Source organism: Hylobates moloch, unplaced genomic scaffold (genome assembly GCF_009828535.3).
Source record: "Hylobates moloch isolate HMO894 unplaced genomic scaffold, HMol_V3 SCAFFOLD_8, whole genome shotgun sequence".
NCBI classification, from domain to species: Eukaryota; Metazoa; Chordata; class Mammalia; order Primates; family Hylobatidae; genus Hylobates; species Hylobates moloch.
The window spans coordinates 63470850-63495931 of NW_026652283.1; the positions used below are offsets into that span (position 1 = coordinate 63470850).

Below are 25082 nucleotides of genomic sequence, written 5' to 3' on the forward strand. Positions count from 1 at the left end.
GAAAAAGAAAAGCAAAGCTCACATTTCCCAATTTCAAAACTTACTTCAAAGCTACAGTAATCAAAACAATGTGGTACTAGCACAAAGACAGAATACAGACCAATGGAATAAAAGAGAGAACCCAAAAATAAGCCCTTGTATATGTGGCCAAGTGATTTTTTAACAAAGGTGCCAAGACCATTCAGTGGAAAAAGGACAGTCTTTTCAACAAATGTTGCTAGGAAAACAGGATATCAACATGCAAAAAAAAAAAAAAAAAAAAACTGGATTATTATCTAACATTATATAAAAATTAACTCAAAATAGATCAAAGACCTAAATGTAAGACCTAAAACTATAAAACTCTTAGAAGAAAACATAGGAAAATCTTTATGACATTGGATTTGGCAATGATGTATTGGATATGACACCAAAACCCATTGTGAGGGGAGGTTACTCTGCAATCCCAATCGGGGAGCCCCGCCTGGTGAGCATATCCATTGGTAGTGGCTCTGTGTTTTCTTGGGGAGGAGCACCCAAAGGCAACCAACAGTCCCTCTGCCATTGCCATGGCACCAGATCCTCTCCTGCTGCCCTTGGTCTGGAGAAGAAACAAAGAGCCTGAGAGCTTCACTTGTGCTTCCATCACACCACGTAACCTTATGGAAAGGAGCCCAGTCTCTCCAGTTTGTAAGCCCTTGATCCCCTGCTCATCATCAAGTGGAGCCCCAGCTTGGCCCAGCAGTACAACCACCTTACCCCCTGGCTGAAGATTCCCTTTAGTAGTGGTTCTGTGTTTCTCTGAGGTGAAGCTCCCAGAGGTAACCACTGCTGTGGTACTGCCCTTGCTGTCCTTGGATTAAGGAAGGAGCAAAGACCCTAAGTTCTTTAACCACACCTCCAGCAAGCTGCAGTTGCCCTAAGAAAAGACCAGTCTTTCTCCCCATCCCACATGGTGACCTCCTTACTTCCCCTGCTCATCACTAGGCAGAACCCCAAAACCCTGCCTGGGCCCACAGCACAGCTTCCCCACCCTGGGCCAATCGCAAAGATTGATAGCAGCCCTGCATCTCTTTGGGGTGGAGCCCCAAGAGGTAAGTGAAAGGTCCTCTGCTACAACCACTGCCAAGTTCCCTTCCCCTGCTGCCCTCAGGCTGAGGAGGGAACATAAAGCCCGAGCTCACCACAGAGCTGTGGTGTGCAGCTCAGGAGTGCCAAAATAAGATCTGCAGCCAGCACTTGAGTGGGAGAGGAGAGCACACTTTTAGAGCACTCAGAGGGAGCACAGCTGCAATCATTAGGAAATACAGAGGAGCCACGTGTCTGAGCAAGAGCCTATCTACTGGATCCCAAATTTCAATGCCAAAAATACCTTGCTCATATGCCCTCCCATGAAACCAAGGACAAGAATTCAGCTACAAATAAAGTCCCTGCACAAAGCCCCAGCCTTCTGAAAACATACAGAAAAAAAGTCTACTGACTGTATTCAAATTATAATACACTGTACTTAAAGGAACATTGGCCCACACAGATGAGAAAGAACTAATGTAAGAACTCTGGCAACTCACAAAGCCAGGGTGTCTTCCTTCCTCCCAACTACTGCAATATTTCCCCAGCAAGGCTTTTTTTTTTCTTTTTTTCTTTTTTTGAGACAGGGTCTCACTCTGCACCCAGGCTGGAATGCAGTGGTGCAATCTCGCCTCACTGCAGCCTCAACCTCCTGGGCTCAGGTAATTCTCCCACCTCAGTCTCTTGAGCAGCTGGTACTACAGGCATACACCACCACACCCAGCTAATTTTTGTATTTTTTGTGGAGAAGCAGTTTTGCCATGTTGCCCAGGCTGGTCTTTAACTCCTGGGCTCAAGTGATCCTCCTACCTCGGCCTCCCAAAGTGCTAGGATAACAGGTGTGAGCCACCATGCCCAGCCCAGCAAGAGTTATTAACTGGGCTAAAATGGCTGACTTAAATGTAAAACCTAAAACTAAGAAAACTCTGGAAGGTAACCTCAGAATTACCATTCTGGAGATAGGTCCTGGCAAAGATTTTATGACAAAGATGCCAAAAGCAATTGCAACAAAAACAAAAATTGACAAATAGGACCTAACTAAACTAAAGATCCTTTGCACAGCAAAACAAACTATGAACAGAGTAAACAGACAACCTATAAAATGGAATAAAATATTTGCAAACTATACATCCAACAAAGATCTAATATCCAGAATCTATAAGGTATTTAAAGAAATTAACAAGAAAAAAATCAAAAAACCCCATTAAAGAGTGGATAAAAGACATGATCAGAAACGTTTCAAAAGAAGACATACATATGACCAAAAAGTATATGAAAAAATCTCAGTAATATCAGTAATCATTACAGAAATGCAAATCAAAACCACAATAAGATACCATCTCACACTAATCAGAATAGCTTATAAAATCAAAAACAACAGCAGTGTATAAACATTCTCTTTTCTTCACCACTTGAACAACAGATGCTGGTGAAGTTGTGAAGAAAAGGGAATACTTACGTGCTGCCAGTGGGAATGTAAATTTTTTCAACCATTGTGGAAAGCAGAGAGTGGCAATTCCTCAAAAAACTTAAAACAGAATTACCATTTGACCCAGCAATCTCATTGTTGGGGTATATATCCAAAGGAATATAAATCATTCTACCATAAAGGCACATGCACTATTCACAATAGCAGACATGAAACCAACCTAAATGCCTATCAATGGTAGAATGGATAAAGAAAATATGGTACATATACACTAAGGAACACTACACAGCCAAAAAAAAAAAAAAAAAAGAATGAGACTATACCCTTTGCAGAAACGTGGATGGAGTTGAAGACCATTATCTCAAGTCCAGTGCAGGGACAGAAAACTGAATACCACATATTCCTACTTACAAGTGGAAGCTAAACAACAGAACACATAGACACAAAGAGGACAACAACAGACACTAGGGCCTACTTGAGGATTGAGGGGTGTAGGAGGGGGATCAAAAGACTACCTACTGGGTACTATACTTATTACCTGGGTGACAAAATAATCTGTACACCAAATCCCCTGTGATATGCAGTTCCCCTGTGTAAGAAACCTGCACATATATACTTGAACCTAAAATAAAAGTTAAAAGATGAATAAATGAATGAATGAATAAATAAAAGAAACGTTAGATAAATTGGATTTCCTGAAAAATTAAACATTTTATGCATGAAAAGACACTATGAACAGGGGCAGGAGGTGGAGTGAGATGGTGGAATAGAAGGCTCTCCCAATCATTCCCCCCAGAAGGACACCCAGTTAACAACTATACACAGAGAAAACACCTTTGTAAGAACCAAAATTCATGTGAGCATTTATAGCACCTGGTTTTAAGTTCACATTGCTGAAAGAGGCATGGAAGAGACAGAAAAAACACTCTTGAATCGCTGACACCACCACTCCCCCACTCCCTGGCAGTGGCAGTGTGGTGTTGAGAGCATCTCTGGGTGCTGTGGGAGGGGGACCCAGCAATTTTGAGGCATTGAACTCAGTGCTGTTCTGTTAGAGCAGAAAGGAAAAGCAGACCAAACTCAGCTGATGCCCGCACATGGAGGGAGCATTTAAACCAGCCTGAGCCAGAGGGTAATTGCCAATCCCAGCAGTCCAAACTTGAGTGCCTGTAAACCTCACCACTGGGGGGCTGCACCTGGCCTTTAAATAACTTGGAAGGCAGTCTAGATCATAAGAACTACAACTCTTAGGTGAGTCCCAGTGCTGAGCTAGGCCGAGAGACAGTGGACTGGGGGAACATGTGACATGCTGAGACATCAGCTAAGCCAGCCAAGGGAGTGCTGGCATCACCCCTTTCCTAACTCCAGGCTGCACAACTCCTGGCTGCAAAAGACACCCCTTCTTTCCACTTGAGGAGAAGAGGGGGAAGAGTTGGGAGCACTTTGCCTTGCATCTAGGATACAAGCTCCGCCACAGCAGGATGAGAACCAGTCAGAGTCATGAGGACCCCATTACAGGCCTTAGCTCTCAGATGACATTTCTAGGTACACCTGGGGCCAGAGCGAACCCACTGCCTTGAAGAAAAGAACCCAGTCCTGCCAGGATTCATCACCTGCTCATTCAAAAGCCCTTGGGCCCTGAATAACCAGCAGCAATACCCAGGTACTACATCAAGGGCCTTGGGTGAGCTTCTGAAACTTGCTGGCTTCAGGTGAGACTCAGCATATTACCAGCTCTGGTGGTTATGGGACAAAACTCCTTCTGCTTGAGAAAAGCAGAGGAAAAAGTAATGGGCAGTTTGTCCTGCACCTTAAGTACCAGCACAGTCACAGGGCGGTAGAGCACCAAGTGGGCTCTTGGGGTCCCCGATTCCAGAACTTGACACTTGGATGGTATGCCTGGACCTCCCCTTGGCCAGAGGGGGAGCCAGTTGCCCTGAAGGGTGAATCCGAGTCCAGGCAACATTCATGACAAGCTGACTTAAGAGCCCTTAGGCCATAAGAGAACACTGGCAGCAGTCTGGCAGTACTCCTCACAGCCTGGGGTGTCAGTGGCTATGGGATGAGGCTCTCCTGCTTTTGGAAAGGGAAGTGAAGAGTGGGAAGAACTGCATCTTGTGGTTTGAGTGCCAGCTCAGCCACAATACAATAGAACACCAGGGAGACTTCTAAGGTTTTTTACTGTAGTGCCTGACTCCAAGATGGCACCTCTGGACCCACCTGAGGCCTGGGGGACCTCAACACCCTGAAGGGAAAAACACAGGCCTGACTGGCTTTTCCACCTGCTAATTGTAGAGCCCCAGGGCCTTAAGCAAACATAGGCAGCAGCCACGGAGTGGTTACAGCAGGCCTTGGGTGAGACCGAGTGCTGTGCTAGCTTCAGGTCTGACCCAGTGCAGTCATAACAGTGGTGGCCAAAGGGGTACTTGTGTCACTCCACCCCAAGCTTTAGGTGGCTCATAATAGGGAGAGAGAGAGAGACTCTGTATGTTTGGGAGAAAGTAGGGTAAGAGAACAAGAGTCTCTGGTAACCCAGAAAATTATCCTGGATTTTGTCCAAGACCATCAAGGCAGTGCTTCTATACATCTGTAAAACCCACAGTATTATTGGGCCTGGGTGCACCTTAAAGCAGATACCTCTTAGATCACAAGTCCTTTCAAATATCTGGAAAAACTTCCCAAGAAGGACAGCTACAAATAAGCCCAGGCAGTGAAGACTACCATAAATACCTAACTCTTCAATGTCCAGACACCAAAGAACATCGACTAGCATTAACACCATCTGGGAAAACATGACCCCACCAAATGAACGAAGTAAGGCATGAGGGACCAAACCTGTAGAAACAGAGCTATTTGACCTTTAAGTCAGAGAATTCAAAATAGCCGTTTTGAGAAAACAAAAAAATTCAAGATCACGTGAAGAAGGAATTCAGAATGCTATCAAATAAACTTACCAAAGAGAATGAAATAATTAAAAAGAATCAAGCAGATTCTGGAGCTGAAAAATCCAATTGGCATACTGAAGAAGGCATCAGAGTCTTTTAATAGCAGAATTGATCAAGCAGAAGAAAGAATAAGTGAGCTTGAAGACAAGATATTTGAAAATACACAGTCAGAAGAGACAAAAAATAATGAAGCACAATTACAGGATCTAGAAAATAGCCTCAAAAGGGTAAATCTAAGAGTTATTAACTTTAAAGAGGAGGTAGAGAAAGAGATAGGGGTAGAACGTTAATTCAGTGAGGTAATAATATCCAAGTACAAAAAGGTTATAGAACGCCAAACAGATTTAATCCAAAGAAGACTCCCCTCAAGGCATTTAATAATCAAACTCCCAAAGGTTAAGGACTAAATAAAAGAATCCTAAAAGCAGCAAGAGGAGAAAAATTAACATACAATGGAGCTCCAATACATCTGGCAGCAGACTTTTCAGTAGAAATCTTACAGGCCAGGAGAAAGTGGCATGACATATTTAAAATGCTAAGGGAAGAAAAAAAACTTTTACCCTAAGATAAGATGGACAGCAAAAATATCCTTCAAACATGAAGGACAAATATTTTTCCCAGGCAAACAAAAGCTAAGGGATTTCATCAATACCAGAACTGTCCTACAAGAAATGCTGAAGAGAGTACTTCAGTCAGAAAGTAAAGAACATTTATGAGCAATAAATAATCACCTGAAGGTACAAAACTTACTGGTAATAATAAGTAGACAGAAAAACACAGAATATTACAACACTGTAACCATGATGCATAAACTACTCTTATCCTACGTGGAAAGATTAAGTGATGAACCAATCAAAAATAATAACTACAACTTTTCAAGACATAGTACAATAAGATATAAATAGAAACAAGAAAAAGTTAAAAAGCAGGGGGACAAAGCTAAGGCATAGAGTTTTTATTCATTTTTTTTGCTTATTTGTTTATGAAAATAGTGTTAAATTATTATCAGGTTAAAATAATGGGTTATAGGATAGTATTTGCAAGCCTTATGGTAACCTCAAACAAAAAATATACAATGGATACACAAAAAAATAAAAAGCAAGAAACTAAATTATATTATCAGATAAAATCATCTTCACTAGAGGAAAATAGAAATGAAAGAAGAAAGAGAAGACCACAAAAGAACCAGAAAACAAATAACAAAATGGCAGAAGTAAGTCATTATTTATTAATAATAATATTAAGCATAACTAGACTAAACTCTCCAATCAAAAGATATAAACTAGGGATGGATGAAAAAAACAAGACCCACTGATCTGTTGACTACAAGAAGCACACTTCACACATAGACTGAAAATAAAGGGATAGAAAATGATATTCCATGCCAGCGGAACCCAAAACAGAGAAAGAGTCACTATACTTATATCAGAAAAAATAGATTTTAAGACAAAAACTATAAGAAGAGACAAAGAAGATCACTATATAATGATAAAGAGTTCAATTCAGCAAGCAAATATAACAATTTTAAATATATATGCACCCAACACTGGAGCACCTAGATATACAAAGGAAATATTAGAAGCAAAGAGAGAGGCCCCTATATTATAATAGTTGGAGATTTTAAAACCTCACTTTCAGCAATGGACAGATATTTCAAACAGGAAATCAACAAAGAAACATCAGACTTAATCTGCAATATAAACAAAATGGATCTAATAGCTATTTACAGAACATCTCATCCAAGAACTGCAGAATATACATTCTTTTTCTCAGTACATGAATCATTCTCAAGGATAGACCATATGTTAGGTCACAAAGCAAGTCTTAAGACATTCAAAAAACTGCAATAATATCAAGCATCTTCTCTGAACACAATGGAATCAAACTAGAAACGAATAAAAAGAGGAATTTTGGAAACTTTACCCATACGTGGAAATTTAACAATACACTCCTGAATGATCAGTGGGTCAATGGAGAAATTAAGAAGAAAGTTGAAAATTTTTCTGAAGCAAATGAAAATGGAAACACAACATGCCAAAACCTATGGGATACAGCAAAAACAATACTAAAAGGGACGTTTATAGCTATAAGTACCTACATCATAAAAAGGAAAACTTTTAAATAACCTAGTGATGCATTGAAAAAAAAACTAGAAAAGCAAGAGCAAACTGGACACAAAATTAATAGAAGAGAAGAAATAATAAAGATCAGCACAGAAATAAATGAAATTGAAATAAAAGGATACAAAAGATCAATGAAACAAAAGTTGGTCTTTTGAAAAGATAAATAAAATTGACAAACCTTTAGCCAGACTAAGAAAAAAAGAGAGATCCACATAAATCAAAAATGAAAATGGAGACATTACAACTGATAGTGCAGAAGTTCAGAGGATCATTAGTGACTACTATGAGCAACTATATGGCAATACATTGGAAAATCTAGAAATGGACAAATTCCTAGATAGATACAACCTACTAAGTTTGAACCACGAAGAAATAAAAAACCTGAACAGACCAATAACATGCAATGGATCAAAGCCATAATAAAAGTATCCCAATACAGAAAAGCCTGGGACCTGATGGTCTTTCTGCTGAATTCTATCAAATATTTGAAGAAAATCTAATACTAATCCTACTCAAACTATTTAAAAAAATAAAGGATGAGGGAATACTTTCAAACTTATTCTATGTGGCTAGAAGCCAGTATTGCCCTGATACCAAAACCAAAGACACACCAGAAAAAGAAAACTACAGGCCAATATCTCTGATGAATATTAATGCAAAAATCCTCAATGAAATACTAGCAAACTAAATGCAACAATACATGAGAAAGATTATTCATCATGACCAAGTGGGATTTATCCCTGGGATGCAACGATGATTCAACATACATAAATCAATCAATGTGATACATCATATCAACAGAATTAAGGACAAAAACCATATGATCATTTCAATTGATGTTGAAAAAGCATTTGATAAAATTCAATACCCTTCATAATAAAAACCCCCAAAAAACTGGGACTAGAAGGAACACACCTGGATACAATAAAAGCCATATATGACAGACTTACAGCTAGTATTATAGCGAATGGGGAAAATTGGAAAGCCTTTCCTCTATCCTGAACAAGACAAGGATGTCCACTTTCACCAGTGTTATTCAACATAATACTTGAATTCACAGTTAGATCAATTAGACAAGATAAAGATAAAAAGGGCATCCAAATTGGAAAGGAAGAAATCAAATTATCCTTGTTTTCAGATTATATAATCTTATATTTGGAAAAACCTAAAGACTCCACCAAAAAACTATTAGAACTGACAAATTCAGTAAAGTTGAAGAATACCAAATCAATATACAAAAATAGTAACATATCTATTTGCCAACAGTGAACAATTTAAAAAAGAAATGAAAAAGGTAATCTCATTTACAATAGCCACACATAAAATCAAATACCTAGGAATTAACATAACCAAATAAGTGACAGATCTCTATAATGAAAACTATAAAACATTGATGAAAGAAATGGAAGAGGACACCAAAAAATGGAAAAGTATTCCATGTTCCTGGATTGGAAGAATCAATATTGTTAAAATGTCTGTACTACCCAAAGCAATCTACAGATTTCATGCAATCCCTATCAAGATACCAGTGACATTCTTCACAGAAATGGAAAAACAATCCTATTATAAAATTTCTATGGAACCACAAAAGACCCAGAATACCCAAAGCTATCTCGAGCAAAAAGAACAAAACTGGAGGAATCACATTACCAGACTTCAAAGTATACTACAGAGCTGTTGTAACCATAACAGCATGGTATTGGCATAAAAACAGATACATAGACAAATGGAGCAGACTAGAGAACTCAGAAACAAATGCACATACCTACAGTGAATTCATTTTTCACAAAGGTGCCAAGAACATACACTGGGGCAGAGACAGTGCTCGAGGGAATGGATACCCCATTCTCCATGATGTGCTTATTTCACATTGTGTGCCTGTATCAAAACATCTCATGTACCCCATAAATATATACACTTACTATGTACTCAGAAAAATAAAAATAAAAATGACACTATCAACAGAGTAAAAAGGCAACCCAGAATAGAAAAGGATATTTGCAAACAAATTGAGCTAACATATGAGCTCTTCAATAAATGGTGCTGGGAAAATTGGATATCCATATGCAGAAGAATGAAACTGGACCCTTGTCAAACATGAACAAATTGGATCACATCAAGTTAAAAAGCTTCTGCACAGCAAAGGATACAATCAACGAAGTGAAGAGACAACCCACAAAATGGGAGAAAATATTTCCAAACTACCCATCTGACAAGAGATTAACATGCCAAATATATAAGGAGCTGAAACAACTCTACAGGAAGAAATCTAATAATCTAATCAATGGGCAAAATATTTCAATAGACATTTTTAAAAAGAAGACATACAAATGGCAGACATATGAAACAGTGCTCAGCCTCATTCATCATCAGAGAAAAGCAAATCAAACTACAATGAGATATCATCTCACCCAGTTAAAGTGGCTTATATCCAAAATACAGGCAAGAACAAATGCTGGCAAGGATGTGGAGAAAAGGGAACCCTTGTACACCATTGGTGGGAATGTAAATTAGTACAACCATTATGGAGAACAGTATGGAGGTTCCTCAAAAACTGCAAAAAAATAAATTGAGCTACCATATGATTCAGCAAACTCTCTGCTGGATATATACCCCAAAGAAAGGAAATCAGTATGTCACAGAGATATCTGCACTCCTGTGTTTGTTGCAGCTCTGTTTACAATAGCCAAGATTTGAAAGCAACCTAAGTATCCATCAACAGATGAATGGATAAAATGTGGTACATATACACAATGGAGTACTATTTAGCCACAAAAAAGAATGAGATCCTGTCATTTGCAACAACATGAATGGAATTGGAGATAATTATGTTAAGTGAAATAAGCAAGGCATGGAAAGACAAATAAGTTCTCTTTCATTTGTGGGATCTAAAAATCAAAACAATTGAACTCATGAACAGAGAGTAGAAAGATGGTTACCATCAGCTGAGAAGGGTAGTGGGGGCCTGGGGGAAGCTGGAGATGGTTAATGGGTTACAAAAAATAGAAAGAATGAATAAGATCTACTATTTGACAGCACAACAGAGTGACTATAATCAATAATAATTGTATATTTTAAAATAACTTAAAGAGTGTAATTGGATTGTTTGTAACTCAAAGGATAAATGCTTGAGGGGACAGATACCTCATTCTCCATGATGTGCTTATTTCACATCACATGACTGTATCAAAATATGTACCCAATAAATATATACACTTACTATGTACCCACAAAAAATAAAAAAAACACTATCAAGTAAAAAGGCAACCCAGAATAGAAAAAAATTTGCAAAGTATACACCGGATAAGAGATTAATATCATGAATATATAGAGAACTCCTAAAAGACAGGAACAAGAAGATAAGCAACTCAATTCAAAAATGGGCAAAGGATCAGAATATACATTTCTCCAAATAAGATATACAATTGGCCAATAAGCAATTAAAAATGCTCAACATCTAATTATTAGGAAAATGCCCATCAAAACTGTAATGAGATACCATCACACCCTTTAGGACAGTTACTGTAAACACACACACACACAAACACACTCAGCCAAACACACAGAAAATAAGCATTGGTAAGGTTGTGGAGAAATTGGAACCCTTGTGAACTGTTGGCGGGAATGTAAAATGGCACAGCTGTTGTGAAAAACAATAACATGGCCATTCCTCAAAAAATTAAAAATAGAATTGCCATGTGATTGAACAATTTCACTTTTGGACATATGCCATCCCCAAATTGAAAACAGAGTCTCAAAGAGGTATTTGTACACTAATGTTCACAGCAGCAATATTTGCAATTGCTAAAATGTGGAAGCAACCCAGAATTCTATGGATGGATAAACAGATAAAAAAAAAAGGTACACACATACAATGAAATATTTTCAGCCTTAGAAAGGAAGGAAATTCTGACGTATGTTATAACATAGATGAAACTTGAAGACGTTATGCTAAGTAAAATAAGCCAACCACAAAAGGACAAACATTGTATGATTCCAATTATATGATAAAGTACTTAGAGTCACCAAAATTATAGAAACAGAGTAGATGGCTCTTGCCAGGGGCTGGGGAAAGGGGAAATGGAAAGTTATTGTTTAATAGGTATAAAGTTTCAGTTTTGCAAGATGATAAGAGTTTTGGAGATGGATAGTGATGATGGTTGTGCAATAATATGAATGTATTTATTGCCACTGAACTGACCCTTAGAAATGGTTAAAATACACATACATTTTATGTTATGTGTATTTTACCACAGTTAAAAAGTTGGGAAAAATTGGTACAAAACACACATTATATTTTTCTTGTGCTCCAAAGTCTAGCTAGCAAGAGTTGTTTGGACTCAAGGAAGTACAGAAATCCACAAATTAGATTTTTGCTGGCCGTTTTCTAACCCTGCAATGATGAGATATAGGATGTAGCCAAAGAAACAGAAACAATAAGTCATTTTTTAACCTGTGCTTCAACAAAAAATGCATTGGCCATTTCAATTCATTTCTGCTTCTGAGTAAGCAATCTCATAGTTATTAATCATATCTACTTGACCTTAGAGGCAATGAAATCACCTTGGTAGATAACTATAATATATGTGTGATTTGAGAACCCTTCCTCTGTCTCATTTTAGTGAGTCATTTCTCACTAGGTAATAGAAAACCAATTCTCCCCTCTGACCTAATGTATTATTTGCCTTACTTCCTTGGCACTCTGTACTGTACTCAATTCTGTGCTCTCTATTATAGCAGTATATGAAGTCTGATTTTCTGGATGCTTTCTCCTGAGTATCTGCCAATCTCTGAGGACACTAAATAACTCTGAAGCATTGGCTGAGCCATATACCTGCTGGTTTATAGGTTATTAGGAAACCATCCTTTGGGGGTGAGGTTATAACAAAGATCTCTTCAGTTGGTGATGTTCTGCTTCTTCAAATGAAGATTGGAACAAGGTTTTGTGGAATGCAAAGAACTTTCCCAAAGTAGCCTACATTGGTCTTTCTCTAGACTGAACAAGGGAAAAAAAAAAAAAAAAAAAAAAAAGAGTATCAATGGTTGTGTGTTACTGTTCACAGAAAAATTTAGGTTTAACAATTCAAGTGGATTAGTTGATATTTTTGTTTCATCTTAAACAAACATGAAAGTGAATCCATTCTCAATTGTCCAAAAGCAAATTCCCAAGTGTGTAGATTTTCCAAGAAATTTACTATGTTTTTCCTTTCTTCTGCTGGACACTTTTCAACTAAAAGAGAAAATATTTACGTCACTGTCTTCTAAAATACTAGCTAGAGAATGGTAGGAATTTTACTGAATACAATGAAAAATTTTCATTGTCAATGGATTTAAATTATTCACACTTTTGATACATTTAGCTATTACAAATTTTAAAGTTAAAACCGCTGTATTACTTTGTCATGTGTTACTAGTTTTCATCTTCTTAATAGCTTAAAAATACTTCAGAAAAATGTACAAGTTCTGGATATCTCAAAAACCCACTATGACTCTCAGCAGCCCAATCTTGAGTGTATCTATGTGAAGGGTGAATTCCAAAATAAAAATGTGAAGGTATGTTTACAAGCACTGGCTTCCCCTTCCGCATTTCCAATTTAGCCTCACTTCTCCCACTTTTTACTGGCCTTCTGTATGTAAGTAGGTTGACTATGCTAGAATCAGAGCAACTCCTCAAGTTACATTCAATATAGAAACTCTGACAGTTATTCTGCTGGTTTCATTTGAAGGTTTTATTAAGTCGATACCACATAGCTTTTCATCATTGGATCAGCTAATGACAAAAGATTTTGCCTCAAGGGAGAACTTTGTATTAAAGGCACTGCAAGTGTGTGTGTGTGTTTGTGCACATGCACATGTGTGGTGTGTGGGGGTGTGTTTGGCAGAAAATAGAGATTTCTCCACTTTAGATACTGGGTTTTTATGCTAACACATCAAAAGAAAGCCCTGCTTCCTAACCTGTTCTCATGTTTTCTGCTGCTTGGTTTGATATGGTTTGGATATTTGTTCCTGCCTAAATTTCATGTTGAACTGTAATATCCAATGTTGAAGGTGGGACCTGGTGGGAGGTGTTTGAATCACGGGGCAGATCTCTCATGAATGACTTGGGCCATCCCCTTGGTGATAACCGAGCTCTTGCTCTGAGTTTACATGAGATCTAGTTGTTTAAAAGGGTGTGGCACCCCTCCCACTCCCCCACCTCCCCCACACACACATTCTCTCTCGTTCCTGCTTTTGCCATGTGATGTGCCTGCTCCTTCTTCATCTTATGCCATGATTGTGATCTCCCTGAAGCTGCACCACAAGTCAACCAGATGCCAGTACCAAGCTTCCTGCAAAGCTGCAGAAACATGAGCCAATTAAACCTCTTTTCTTTATCAATTACCCAAGTCTCACGTATTTTTTAATAGTGATACAAGAATGGCCTAATACAGGAAATTGGTACTGAGGAGTGGGGCATTGCTATAAAGATACCTGAAAATGTGGAAGTTTGAACTTCAGAGTGATGATTTAGGATATCTGGGGGTAAGCATTTCTAAGCAGCAAAGCATTCAAGAAATGGCCTGGCTGTTTCTAACAACCTGTGCTCAGCTGTGGGAGCAAAAAAAAAAAAAAAAAGACTGAAAGTTGGAATTTATATTTAAACAGGAAGCAAAGCATAAACATTTGAAAAATTTGTGGCCTAGCCATGTGACAGAGAAAGGAAGATTTTTCAGAAAAGGAATTCAAGCAGGCAGTGGAGCAACCACTTGCTAGAGATATTCATGTAACTAAAAAAGAACTGAGTGCTAATTTCCAAGACAATGGCGAAAAGGCCTCAAAGGCATTTCAGAGACCTTCACAGGAGGCCCTTGCTTCAGAGACCCCAAGGCCTAGGAGGGAAAAATGGCTTCATGGGCCAGGTCCAGGGCTCTGCTGTCCTCTGCAGCATCAGAACTCTGCTCCCCACATTCTGGCCACTCTAGCTCCAGCTGTGGCTCAAAGAGGCCCAGGCACAGCTTGGGCCATGGCTTTAGAGGTGGCAAGCTGTAAGTCTTGGCAGCTACCATCTGGTGTTAAGCCTATGGGTGCACAGTGTGCAAGAGTAAATGAGGCGTGGCACCCTCCATCAGATTTCAGAGAATGTGTGGAAAAGTCTGGATGCCCAGGTAGAAGCCTGCCTCAGGGCAGAGCCCCCACAGAAGAACCTCTGTTGAACAGTGCCAAGAGGAAATACGGGGTTGGAGCTCCCACACAAAATCCCCACTAGAGCCCTGCCTAGTGCATCTGTGAGAAAGGGGCCATGGCCCTCCATACCCTAGAATGGTAGATCCACCAGCAGTTTGCACCTGGCACCTGGAAAAGCCACAGGTACTCAACAACTTATAAGAGCAGCCTGGAGTTCTGAAACCTTCAAAGCCACAGAGGTGGAAATATCCAAGGCTTTGGACGCCTGCCCCTTGCACCAGTGTGCCCTGAATGTGGGATATGGAGTCAAAGAAGATTATTTTGGAGCTTTAAGATTTAATTACTGCCCTTCTGCATTTTGAACTTGTATGAGGCCTGTAGCTCCTTTCTTCTGGCCAATTTCTCCCTTTTGGAAGGGGATGTTTACAATATCTATACTCCCATTGTATCTTGGGAGTAGATAACTTGTTTCTTTATTTTACAGGCTCTATAGATGTTAAGGAACTCAGCTCAGTTCTAGATGAGACTTTGAACTTGGGACTTGGGACTTTTAAGTTAATGCTGGAATGAGTTAAGACTTTGGGTGGGGGGAGGCTTTGGGGGACTATTGGGAAGGCATAATTATATTTTGCAATGTGAGAAGAACATGGGATTTGGGTTGGGGCTGGGGTGGAATAATATGGTTTGGATATTTGTTCCCACCGAAATCTCATGTTGAATTGTAATTTCCAGTGTTGGACATAGAGCCTGGTGGGAGGTATTTGGATCGTGGAGGTGGATCCCTCATGAATGATTTGGGTTATTCCCTTGGTGATAAGTGAGCTTTTGCTCTGAGTTCACATGAGATATGGTTGTTTAAAAGTGTGTGGCACCCCCAAACACACACCACATTCTCTCTTGCTTGTTCTTGCTTTCACTGTGTGACATGCCTTTTCCCCCTTTGCCTTCTGTCATGATTGTGAGCTCCCTGAGGCTTCACTAGAAGCCAAGCAGATTATAGCACCATGCTTCCTGTACAGCCTGCAGAATGATGAACTGATTAATCTATTTTCTTTATGAATTATCCAGTCTCAGGTATTTCTTTACAGCAATTCTAGAATAGCCTAATACATGATTTTGCAAGATAATTCAGAAGGTTCTGCTTAACAGTTGCACACAAATAAGGAAACCAGCTCTGACAGGGGCACTTGGTTATTCAAACCTTGTCGAATAAGCCAGGATTTTCCTACAGAGACCTAGAAATGGATGTCTGCTTGGATAGAAGGAACATTCCTTCCTATCAAGACATGTGAGAGAAACATAGGAAAGCTTTGCTCTAAAACCGATATGGAGTTTGCATTTATTTGGAGGCCATAAACTTAAAATTGATTTTAACATTGTGCCTTGTGTACAATAATTACTGAGGAGGAGGAGGAGGAGGAGGAGGAGGAGGAATAGGAAATCTCATGGTTCCAGCCTCATTATCCTCCCTTTGTAATAGTGGTAATAATTGGCCCTACAGAGGTACCTTTTAAATTTAAAACTTTTTAATGGTCCATTATGACATTTAGCTATGATTATAAAGTCAGAGAAAAACATGTGATTTCAGGCTTTCTAGTCAGGTCTAAACTTTTTTTTAAAATTATGTCTAATTCCAATCAATAGAAAAAGAGGAAATCCTCCCTAACTCATTTTATGAGGCCAGCATCATCCTGATACCACAGCCTGGAAGAGACACAACAAAAAAAGAGAATTTTAGACCAATATCCCCGATGAACATCGATGCAAAAATCCTCAATAAAATACTGGCAAACCGAATCCAGCAGCACATCAAGAAGCCTATCCACCATGATCAAGTGGGCTTCATCCCTGGGATGCAAGGCTGGCTCAATATATGCAAATCAATAAACATAATCCAGCACATAAACAGAACCAAAGACAAAAACCACATGATTATCTCAATAGATGCAGAAGAAGCCTTTGACAAAATTCAACAACGCTTCATGCTAGAAACTCTCAATAAATTAGATATTGATGGGATGTATCTCAAAATAATAAGAGCTATCTATGACAAACCCATGGCAAATATCATACTGAATGGGCAAAAACTGGAGGCATTCCCTTTGAAAACTGGCACAAGATAGGGATGCCCTCTCTCACCACTCCTATTCAACATAGTGTTGGAAGTTCTGGCCAGGGCAATCAGGCAGGAGAAGGAAATAAAGGGTATTCAAGTAGGAAAAGAGGAAGTCAAATTGTCACTGTTTGCAAATGACATGATTGTATATCTAGAAAATCCCATTGTCTCAGCCCAAAATCTCCTTAAGCTGATAGGCAACTTCAGCAAAGTCTCAGGATACAAAATCAATGTGCAAAAATCACAAGCATTCTTATACACCAATAACAAACAGAGAGCCAAATCATGAGTGAACTCCCATTCACAATTGCTTCAAACAGAATAAAATACCTAGGAATCCAACTTACAAGGGATGTGAAGGACCTCTTCAAGGGAACTACAAACCACTGCTCAATGAAATAAAAGAGGATACAAACAAATGGAAGAACATTCCATGCGCATGGGTAGGAAGAATGAATATTGTGAAAATGGCCACACTGCCCAAGGTAATTTATAGATTCAATGCCATCCCCATCAAGCTACCAATGACTTTCTTCACAGAATTGGAAAAAACTACTTTAAAGTTCATATGGAACCAAAACAGAGCCCGCATTGCCAAGTCAATCCTAAGCCAAAAGAACAAAGCTGGAGGCATCATGCTACCTGACTTCAAACTATACTACAAGGCTACAGTAACCAAAACAGCATGGTACTGGTACCAAAGCAGAGATATAGACCAATGGAACAGAACATAGTCCACAGAAATAATGCTGCATATCTACAACCATCTGATCTTTGACAAATCTGACAAAAACAGGAAATGGGGAAATGATTCCCTATTTAATAAATGATGCTGGGAAAACTGGCTAGCCATATGTAGAAAGCTGAAACTGGATCCCTTCCTTACACCTTATACAAAAATTAATTCAAGATAGATTAAAGACTTAAATGTTAGACCTAAAACCATAAAAACCCTAGAAGAAAACTTAGGCAATACCATTCAGGACATAGGCGTGGGCAAGGACTTCATGTCTAAAACACCAAAAGCAATGGCAACAAAAGCCAAAATAGACAAATGGGATCTCATTAAACTAAAGAGCTTCTGCACAGCAAAAGAAACTACCATCAGAGTGAACAGGCAACCTACAGAATGGGAGGAAATTTTTGCAATCTACTCATCTGACAAAGGGCTAATATCCAGAATCTACAATGAACTCAAACAAATTTACAAGAAAAAAAAAAAACCCCATCAAAAAGTGGGCGAAGGATATGAACAGACACTTCTCAAAAGAAGACATTTATGCAGCCAAAAGACACATGAAAAAATGCTCATCATCACTGGCCATCAGAGAAATGCAAATCAAAACCACAATGAGATACCATCTCACACCAGTTAGAATGGCCATCATTAAAAAGTCAGGAAACAACAGGTGCTGGAGAGGATGTGGAGAAATAGGAACATTTTTACACTGTTGGTGGGACTGTAAACTAGTTCAACCATTGTGGAAGTCAGTGTGGCAATTCCTCAGGGATCTTGAACTAGAAATACCATTTGACCCAGCAATCCCATTACTGGGTATATACCCAAAGGATTATAAATCATGCTGCTATAAAGACACATAGACACGTATGTTTATTGTGGCACTATTCACAATAGCAAAGACTTGGAACCAATCAAAATGTCCAACAATGATAGACTGGATTAAGAAAATGTGGCACATAAACACCATGCAATACTATGCAGCCATAAAAAGTGATGAGTTCATGTCCTTTGTAGGGACATGAATGAAGCTGGAAACCATCATTCTCAGCAAACTATGGCAAGGACAAAAAACCAAACACCACATGTTCTCACTCATAGGTGGGAACTGAAGAATGAGAACACATGAACACAGGAAAGGGAACATCACACACCAGGACCTGTTGTGGGGTGGGGGGAGGGAGGAGGGATAGCATTAGGAGATATACCTAATATTAAATGATGATTTAATGGGTGCAGCACACCAACATGGCACATGTATACATATGTAACTAACCTGCACATTGTGCACATGTACCCTAAAACTTAAAGTATAATAAAAAATAAATAAAATAAAATAAAATAAAATTATGTCTAATTAAAAATATTCCTGATTGGTAGAAATTTGAATTGTTCCAAGTTTGGAGCTATAAGTAAAACTTCTATAAACAGTTAAGTATGTGTCTTTGAGTTGACTTATGTTTTTATTTCTCTCGAGTAAAAACAAACAGCAGATTTTCTAGGCTGTATGGTAAGTATGAACATGTTTAACTGTATAGTCTACTTATATGTTTAAACCTCCAGAAATGACCATACGATTTTACATTCCCACCAGCAATGTATATGAGCTCCCGTTCCTCCATATAACTTGCCAAAACTTGGAATGGTGAGCGTTTAGAAATTTTACCATTCTAGTTGGGTGAGTATGTGCATTTTTCTAATGACTAATAATCTTGAATATTTAAAAACGTGCTTATTTGCTATCTGCATATCTACTTTGGTGAAGTGTCTATTAAAATGTTTTGCTGCCCGTTCCCCTTCCCGGAGGGCCTTCCAGCACAGTCCTCCTGGGCCTCGCTTCCCCTAGCCCCTGCGGTGGGCCCGAATGAGAGGTTCCGGAGCGAGTTCCGGAGCCCCGGGGTGGGGTGGGTCCTGGGTATAGACAGACGGGGCTGTCCAGCCTGCCCCAGCCGAGGATCTTGGCACCCCCTTGAGAGCTTCAGCTGCCCCAGTATTAGAATCCCAAGAAAATCAAAAGGCATTCGGGGATTTCTGCTCACCTGGAGAAGGGATGGAAATACTTCAACAAGGCATGGAAGGAAGTTCGCCTGCATAAGACAACATGGTTGAGGTCTGAGATTTTACATGGAGTTATTCAAGAGTTGCTTGTGGACTTGTGTGAAGATATAAGACACAAATTTAACTTCTGAGGACAAAAGTTTTCATGAGACCCTTGAACAGCGGCTACTCATAACTGAACTGACATGGCTCTTAGTTCCTAGGCAGGAGAGGGAGATACCTTCACTGTTAGAGCTGGAGAAAGCGGACCTTCTGGAATCCATGCCACTCTCAGAGGATTTTGTGTGGATGAGGGCTCTGCTACAGCAAGAAGTGGAGGAGGAGCTCAAGAAGAAATGTTTCACTCTGCTCTGGTACTATGATCCCAATTCAGATGCTGACAGTGAAACCGTGAAGGCAGCAAACATGTGGAAACTTGCAGAGGTCCTAGTGGGTAGGAAGCAGCAGTGCCAGGATACCAAGAGCCAGCAAAAGGAGCAGATGGTGCTGCTGGAGAAGAAGAGTGCCACCTACTTCCAGGTGCTTCTCCGCTGCCTCACTTTGCTGCAGAGGCTTCTTCAGGAATACCGGCTGAAGACTCACTGTGAGTTAGACCACATCAATGCCCAGTACCTGGAAGTCAAGTGTGGTGCTATGATACTTAAGCTGAGGATGGAAGAGTTAAAGATTTTGTCCAACACACTGCTGAGAAAGTGGAAGTTCCTTGTCTGCTTAGGGACCGTTTGGAGGGAGCCATTCACCTACAGGAGCAGCACATGGAGAAGTCAAGACAGGTCCTGAACTCTTATGAAATACTTGGGGAGGAGTTTGACAGACTGGTGAAAAGAGTCCACCCTACTCAAGCAGGCAACTGAGAAGCGGTGGCCCGTCCAGGAGTTCGACGAGGCCTACTGTTGAGCTCTGGCAGGGCCAGGAAACATGGCTTCTGCACAGCTGCTGCCTCCTAATCTTCCTGCTAGTAAGACCACTTTCACCTGGGGCTGCCTTTGCTACAAGGGAGTGTGGGAACGTTTGCACTTGCTTGAAAGACTGCAGTCGTTTAGGTACCCTCCTGTTTTTTCTTTCTTGTTTATAATGACTGGGCCTCTTCTGGAAAATCTAGCAAGCAGATTTATATAATTTTTATGCATGGCTGTTTGTCAGTGTCAGCCCTGTATCGTATTTGATTATCTCCTGAATAAAGTTATGATATTATATCTTAAAAAATGTTTTGCTTATTTTAAAAATGTGGTCTTTATAATTGAAATTAAGCATTCTTTATGTATTTTGTACAAGTTCGGTATCGGATATAGTTTTTGAAAATATTTTCTTTCAGTCCTTGGCCTGCCTTTTTATTTTCTAAATGTTGTTTTTTAAAAGGCAAATGTTTTATATTTGGTAAAGTTCAATGTGTCTATTATTTCTATATCTCGTATGTGTTTGTGAGCATGTGTCCAATCTAAGATATCTTTGTCTAGCTAGAGGTCCCAAAGATTTTTCTTGCATATCCTTCCAGAAATGTTTTGTTTTTCACACTTACATTTAGGTCTATGATGCATTTTGAGTTAATTTTTCTGTATGGTGAAAGTAAGGGTCAATGTTCACTTTTTGATTATGCCATTTGTTGATTAATGAATACATTCCCCATTGAAATACCTTGGCATTTTAATCAAAAGTCACTGGGAGAGACAGAGGCAAGATAGCTGACCAGATGCAGCTAGTATGAGCCCCTTCCACAGAGAAGGAACAAAATAGGAAGTAGATAATCACAAATCTAAGAAAGAACACTGGAATTCAACAGAGAAGTGACAGGAAGCACTGAAAACAAAGAAGAAGAGGGAAGTGAGGCAGCCTGCTCAGCCAAGATTGCCTGGGAGTTGGGAGAAGCTCCCAGATGCAGGGAAATGGTCAGTGAGAACTTCAGGGCTCCAAATTCTGTCATGAACTTCAATTCTAGGCACTGGAGAGCCCCTCAACCCTCATGAGGGTCAAGACTAACATAGGGAGCTGCCTAGAGATTGTACAGAGGCATCAGTTCAGAAAGGGAACTTAGGCTGAGTCCCACAGGCTTCTGAGCCTTGTGCAACTGTAACATTGTGTCATTCTGAGAGCTCAGCCCCCAGAGGACTTTGTCCTACCCTGGGACCATCACTGCCATAGCTGCCACTGGGCCAAGGAGGACAGGAGGAGGATGGGCACTTTCTTCCGAGGACAAATCCCACCACTACTGCAGATTATTGTGGGGCCAAGATGTGAAGAAACTGTACACACCACAGCTGTCTGCCCCTGCTGCTCCCACTGAGAGTGGCACTGCCCTCCCTGGTAGCAGGCCCACAGCCAGTGCCATTTTGACAGCCCAGCCTCCAAAGCACTGTGATCTTCCCTAGGGCCACCAGGCCAAAGAAGGAGAGGGAAAGCTGGGCCCTTTAACAAGCCCTGAGGACAAATACCACTGCTACTGCTGTAGGCTGCTAAGAGACCAAGGTGTGAGCAAACTGCAAGCTCCACAGCTTACTGCTTTAGCTGCTCCCACTGAGAGTGGCCTTGCCCTCCCTGGAGGCAGCCTGCAGTGCAGCCACTGCTGCCCAAACCTGACAATTCTGCCAGCAGCCTAGGAACCTGAGGACAAGGTTATCAACTCAGTCCCATTTCCCTACTACTCTATTATGCCATTTAGGGGCCTGGGGGTCTCTCAGCCCAGTTCACCACCAATGGTACCTGAACATTCCTCCTGGGGTCTGAAGATGGGCTGACCCAACCTGTTGATACCACCACAGCTGGCAGTCACCCACATGAGCCACCTGCAGGTCAGCAGACTGGCCCACTCAACTTATCACAACCACCACCAATACCAGAATGGATTACCTGGGGTCCAGTGGGTTGCTCCACCACTGCTTCTGCCATCACCCACATCACACCACTGCCTGGAGACCTAAGAACCCACTTGCATGCCTTGCCCACAGCTGCCACTACTGGCCTACCTGGACCTGCTAATACCAGTGGCAGCATACATCACTCTGAGGCTCAAGGACAGGTATATTCAACCCACTGCTACCACCACCGGGGCCTGAAGACTGGCCTACCAGGCATCTTAGAACCCATAAAAACTTCATCATAGCCTCCACTAACAACTACACCCTAAGCCACTAAGGAAATCGCAAATACCACTGACCCTGTTCATAGCTGAAGAAATCACACAGAGACTACCCTACTGCATACACCCAACATCAAAGCCAGAGTGACCTACTCAACTGCAAACAAATATACATCTTCAGGAAAAGTTCTGCCCCATGAAATCAAATTTAAAAACTTGAAAGAAGTGTCTGTTACACCAGATGTGCAGATATCAATGTAAGGATGCAGGAAACATGAACAAGTAAGGAAATACAACACCTCCAAAGGAACTCAATAATTTTCCAGCAACAGATCCCGATTAAAGAAACAAAATCCTGGCCAGGCACGGTGGCTCACGCTTGTAATCCCAGCACTTTGGGAGGCTGAGGCGGGCAGATCACGAGGTCAGGAGATTGAGACCACGGTGAAACCTTGTCTCTACTAAAAATACAAAAAAATTAGCCGGGCGTGGTGGCGGGCACCTGTAGTCCCAGCTACTCAGAGAGGCTGAGGCAGGAGAATGGCGTGAACCCAGGAGGCGGAGCTTGCAGTGAGCCGAGATCGTGCCACTGCACTCCAGCCTGGGTGACAGAGCAAGACTCCATCTCAAAAAAAAAAAAAAAAAAAGAAAAAAAGAAACAAAATCCCAAATAAAGATGCAAAATACCAATTTTAAAGAAGCTCAATGAGACACAAGAGAATTCTGAAAAAAAAAAAATTTAGAGGAATCAGAAAAATGATTCAGGTCATAAATTTAAAAAAATTGCCAGAAAGATAACTATTTTAAAAGAGAATCAAACAGAAATTCTGAAACTGAATAATTCATTTACTAAAATGCAAAATACGTTTGAAAGCTTCAAAAATAGATGAGACCAAGCAGAAGAAAAAATCTCAGAACTTGAAGACTGGTCTTTTGAAGTAATCCAGTCAGAAAAAGATAAAGATAAAATAAAAAAGAATGAGCAAAGCCTTTGTGACATTTGGGACAACATAAAGTAATGGAATATTTGAATTATGTGTCCCTGAGGGCAAAGAGAGAAAGAAAAGATTAGAAAACCTATTTAACAAAATGCTAGATGAAAACTTTCCAAGTCTAGCAAGAGACTTAGATACCCAGATACAGGAAGCTCAAAGATCCTCAAATGAATACAATGCAAAAAGTTCTTCTTGACAGTACATTTTGGGCAAACTGTCTACAACCAAAGACAAAGAGAGGAGTCTTTAAAATGTAACAGAAAAGCATCTACACCCTTTTTTTTTTTTTTTCAAGACAGAGTCTTGCACCACCGCCCAGGCTGAAATGCAATAGGGCAATCTCAGCTCACTGCAACCTCCACTTCCCAGGCTCATGTGACTCTCCTGCCTCAGCCTCCCATGTAGCTGGGATTACAAGTGCACACCACCACTCCTGGCTAATTTATTGTATTTTTAGTGGAGATGGAGTTTCACTTGTTTGCCAGGCTGGTCTCGAACTCCTGACCCCGCAATCTGCCTGCCTCGACCTCCCAAAGTGCTGGGATTATAGGCGTGAGCACCACCGCACCCAGCCCACATCTACACCTTATAAAGAACACCCATCAGACTAATAGTGAATTTCTCGGCAGAAACCTTACAGGTCAAGAGATAATGGAATGACATATTCAAAGCACTGAAAGAAAAATATGCCATGACACTGTGTCAACAAAATTACCCTTCATGAATGAAAGAAAAATAAAGTCTTTCCCACACAAGCAAATGCTGAGGGAATTCTTCACCACTAGGCTGGTCTACAGGAAATGCTCAGGGGAATCTGAAGCTGAAAGGACAACATTTGCCATCATGAAAACACATTAAAGTATAAATTCAACAGTAAAGCAAACACACAAATGAGAAAGAGAAATAACTCAAATGGTACCATTATACATAATCACCAAACCACAAAGGCAATAGAAAAAAAGGAAAGGAACTAAGAATATGCAAAACAACCAGAAAGCAATTAACAATATGACAAGAACAAAGCCTTACATATCAGCCATAACTCTGAATGTAAATGATTAAATTCTCCACTTAAGAATATGTAGACTGGCTAAATGGATAAAGAAACATGATCCAATTATATGCTTCCTACAAAAAACGTACTTTACCTGCAAAACACGTATAAACTCAAGTAAAAAGAAAGAAACGGTATTTCACACAAATGGAAGACAAAGATGCAAAGCAAGACAAAGCAAGCAGGAATAACTATACTTATATCAGATAAAACAAACCTTAAGACAAAAACAGTAAAAAAAAAAATTAAAAAGTCACTATATAATGACAAAGAGATCAATCCAACAAGAAGAAATAACAATTCTAAATAAATATGCACCAAACACTGGTGCACCCAGAT

The 25082-nt window shown here is 40.0% G+C and overlaps 1 pseudogene; it reads left to right on the forward strand.

Moving 5' to 3' along the window:
* Nucleotides 1-1934: 1934 nt before the first annotated feature.
* On the forward strand, nt 1935-20518 carry LOC116472440 (HAUS augmin-like complex subunit 4; annotated as a pseudogene).
* The last annotated feature ends 4564 nt before the right edge of the window (nt 20519-25082 follow it).